This window comes from Pseudophryne corroboree, chromosome 1, assembly GCF_028390025.1.
Source record: "Pseudophryne corroboree isolate aPseCor3 chromosome 1, aPseCor3.hap2, whole genome shotgun sequence".
Taxonomy (NCBI): domain Eukaryota; kingdom Metazoa; phylum Chordata; class Amphibia; order Anura; family Myobatrachidae; genus Pseudophryne; species Pseudophryne corroboree.
The window spans coordinates 607,909,077-607,913,810 of record NC_086444.1 but is presented as its reverse complement, the minus strand read 5'-3'; positions in this window follow the sequence as shown (position 1 = coordinate 607,913,810).

The following is a 4,734-nucleotide window of genomic DNA, read 5'->3' as shown; positions in this document are numbered from 1 at the left end:
GGTTCTTTCAGTGGGATCTGTTGGACAAATGGTCCGGATCGCATCTTCCGATGTATCGGTTGATCACCCTGTCCCCAAGGGCCAGGGTGTCTCTGCTGTGGTGGCTGCAGAGTGCTCATCTTCTCGAGGGCCGCAGGTTCGGCATACAGGACTGGATCCTGGTGACCACGGATGCAAGCCTCCGAGGATGGGGGGCAGTCACTCAGGGAAGAAACTTCCAAGGACAGTGGTCAAGTCTGGAGACTTCACTACACATAAATATACTGGAACTAAGGGCCATTTACAACGCCCTGAGGCAAGCAGAGCCCCTGCTTCAAAACCAACCAGTACTGATTCAGTCAGACAACATCACGGCGGTAGCCCATGTAAACCGCCAGGGCGGCACAAGAAGCAGGATCGCAATGGCAGAAGCCACAAGGATTCTTCGATGGGCGGAGAATCACGTGTTAGCACTGTCAGTAGTGTTCATTCTGGGAGTGGACAACTGGGAAGCAGACTTCCTCAGCAGGCACGTCCTCCACCCGGGAGAGTGGGGACTTCATCAAGAAGTCTTCACACAGATTGTAAATCGCTGGGAACTGCCACAGGTGGACATGATGGCGTCCCGCCTCCACAAAAAGCTAAAAAAATATTGCGCCAGGTCAAGGGACCCTCAGGCGATAGCTGTGGACGCACTAATGACACCGTGGGTGTACCAGTCGGTTTATGTATTCCCTCCTCTTCCTCTCATACCCAAGGTACTGAGGATAGTAAGAAAGAGAGGAGTAAGAACTATACTCATCGTTCCGGATTGGCCAAGAAGAACTTGGTACCCAGAACTACAAGAAATGATCTCAGAGGACACATGGCCTCTGCCTCTCAGACAGGACCTGTTACAGCAGGGGCCCTGTCTGTTCCAAGACTTACCGCGGCTGCGTTTGACGGCATGGCGGTTGAACGCCGGATCCTAGCGGAAAAGGGCATTCCGGATGAAGTTATTCCTACGCTGATAAAGGCTAGGAAAGACGTGACAGCAAAACATTATCACCGTATATGGCGAAAATATGTTGCTTGGTGTGAGGCCAGGAAGGCCCCTACAGAGGAATTCCAGCTGGGTCGATTCCTGCACTTCCTACAGTCAGGAGTGACTATGGGCCTAAAATTAGGATCCATAAAGGTCCAGATTTCGGCCCTATCTATTTTCTTTCAAAAAGAACTGGCTTCACTGCCTGAAGTTCAGACGTTTGTTAAGGGAGTGCTGCATATGCAGCCCCCTTTTGTGCCTCCAGTGGCACCTTGGGATCTTAACGTTGTGTTGGATTTCCTGAAATCACACTGGTTTGAGCCACTTAAGACCGTGGAACTAAAGTATCTCACGTGGAAGGTGGTCATGCTGTTGGCCTTAGCTTCGGCTAGGCGTGTGTCAGAATTGGCGGCTTTGTCATGTAAAAGCCCATATCTGATCTTCCATATGGACAGGGCGGAATTGAGGACTCGTCCCCAATTTCTCCCAAAGGTGGTATCAGCGTTTCATCTGAACCAACCTATTGTGGTGCCTGCGGCTACTCGGGACTTGGAGGATTCCAAGTTGCTGGACGTAGTCCGGGCTTTGAAAATTTATGTTTCCAGGACGGCTGGAGTCAGGAAAACTGACTCGCTATTTATCCTGCATGCACCCAACAAGCTGGGTGCTCCTGCTTCAAAGCAAACTATTGCTCGCTGGATCTGTTGCACGATTCAGCTGGCACATTCTGCGGCTGGACTGCCGCATCCTAAATCAGTAAAAGCCCATTCCACAAGGAGGGTGGGCTCTTCTTGGGCGGCTGCCCGAGGGGTCTCGGCTTTACAGCTTTGCCGAGCTGGCTACTTGGTCGGGTTCAAACACATTTGCTAAATTCTACAAGTTTGATACCCTGGCTGAGGAGGACCTTGAGTTTGCTCATTCGGTGCTGCAGAGTCATCCGCACTCTCCCGCCCGTTTGGGAGCTTTGGTATAATCCCCATGGTCCTTACGGAGTTCCCAGCATCCACTAGGACGTCAGAGAAAATAAGAATTTACTCACCGGTAATTCTATTTCTCGTAGTCCGTAGTGGATGCTGGGCGCCCGTCCCAAGTGCGGACTCTCTGCAATACATGTATATAGTTATTGCTTCACTAAAGGGTTATTGTTATGAGCCATCCGTTGAGTGAGGCTCAGTTGTTGTTCATACTGTTAACTGGGTATGGTTATCACAAGTTGTTCAGTGTGATTGGTGTGGCTGGTATGAGTCTTACCCTGGATTCCAAATCCTTTCCTTGTTGTGTCAGCTCTTCCGGGCACAGTTTCCCTAACTGAGGTCTGGAGGAGGGGCATAGAGAGAGGAGCCAGTGCACACCAGATAGTACCTAATCTTTCTTTTAGAGTGCCCAGTCTCCTGCGGAGCCCGTCTATTCCCCATGGTCCTTACGGAGTTCCCAGCATCCACTACGGACTACGAGAAATAGAATTACCGGTGAGTATATTCTTATTTTTACAGAGACTGCCGCATGCTATGTAATACCACTGCTAATGAATTAATGCTGTATATGGTTACTGAACTGTAATACTGCTGGTCTAGTCCATGTGCTGCAAAATACCACTTCAATTAATTAATGACATAGAAAACTGTTGTATTGTGAGACTGCGGGTCCAGGCCGGGAGTCGCTGTATGAGGACGTGGGTGGTGAGAGCGCCAGTAAGATCTCCTACCTCACGCAGCGGCTATCCCGAGTACGGCTGTGTGTGGACGTGGGCGACAAGAGCACCAGTAACATCCCCAGCCACACACAGCGGCTGTCCCGGGAGCGACCACAGACAGCACGCACACAGATAGGGTTAGCCAGCAGCGTCCAGCAGGCTGTAGGAGCCGCTGTATAAAACTCAGACCACACGCACTAACACAATGTGCAAAGTGTGGATCTGAGTACCTATATCCACTCACTATAATGTACACATGTATTGGTATACTTGAAAGAATATCTGTGTGTTAATTAGTGGACACCATACTTGTGTAACGGCTCACTACAGATCCATTTGTTGTGAATCCGAATAAAGGATTTGACTTATTATTGAATAATACTGGAATTATAAATATAGCCGTATTTAACAGCTGAGTCTGAGTATAATAAGAGAGTATGGACTCTTGAATTAACCCATGAAATTTAACAGATAAAAGTGGAATTATTTATTAATATTGGAGATCCGACTACCCATATATGCCTATGAACTATCTATATGCATTTTGCATCTTATTATACGGAAATATCATAGGAGCCACTGTCCAAAAAGGGAGAGGGTGGCCTCAGAAACAGTACTAGCACAACAGCATTAACTGAGACCTGCACATATTGAGTTTATTACATGTGTAAGGAAATGTTACAGAATAGACATGTGTTTATAAACAAAGCTTCATTATAATGAAGGGTATATTACATCTAAGACGATTCACACTCTTGAGAAAGAAATCATACAGTGGACGTGATATTGGATACTCTGTATAAAAACAGTGATAATTACTAATTAATAGCTAGAAGCCTAAGGAATTTCACTTGATATTAACTTTGAAATAACACTGGTGGTCTTGGAAACGGTATCAGTACAACAGCATTGATTGAAACATATACACACTGGGCCCATTATGTGTGAGAAGAAATTATACAAAATAGATACATGTGTTTATAAATAAAGCTTTATTAAAACAAGGAGTAATATTACATCTATGACAAATGTAATTGTTGAAAAATAAGTCATACAGTGGATGTGATATTTGATACTCTTTATAATAAAAAGGTGGGAATTACTGATTAATATCGAATAATAATATTTAGAAGCCAGTAGAATCTCACTCAATAAAAGCTTTTGAAGTAGCAGTGGGGGCTATTAGGCCTTTATTTAACATAGCAGTGGCAGTCTCTGATGAGTATAAATTTATTTTAATATCACATTTTTTCAATACTTTTTCACTTACCTTATCTTTCACATTTTATCTATTTCATATTGCTGTAAATTTTAAATGATAACAATAAAGGATATGTTTTAACTTTAAAATTATTTTGTAAATGTCAAGTTTTCAGTGCACCCAGGAAACGGCTTCTTTTCTCTGTGTGTTTTTTTTATAATTTACACAGTCTCCACACACATTGCCAGCAAGTTACATTTATTCAAATGTTAGAACAATAGAGTTCTCCAGCTTTACAGAATGTGAGGGGACAGAGCAAGATTAGGACTTAGTGTTTGGTATCCAGATGTGCAGTATTTTGAGATCTATGTTCTGGGTGTTGTGTGCAGTTAATCACATGTTTCTGCGCATAGATATGCACAGAATTGTAACATTCACAAATACTGTAAATACTGTTCTCATGATATTCGGCGGGAACCCGGTGGTGGAGACCTGCAAGCACACCTGGACCAAGTATCACCCACTCATTGAAACCAACCTATGACCCCTCATGTACTGTAAATGACCTGCCCCTTGACCTAGGAAGAAGAGCTTATATTTCCTATTGTATTGTATCTTCACCCCGACAGTCGGTACCTTTTTGCTTTTACCTACAGGGGAGTACAGTACACCTGGACCCGCCTTCCCCAAGGTTTCATTGACAGCCCAAGTATTTTCTCCCAAGCCCAACATGACTGTTTACAATCCTTTCAACCTGAGAATGGGTCGGTGCTGATACAATATGTTGATGACTTGTTGTTGTGCTCTGATTCATTTGAGTCGTCCCTGGCAGACACT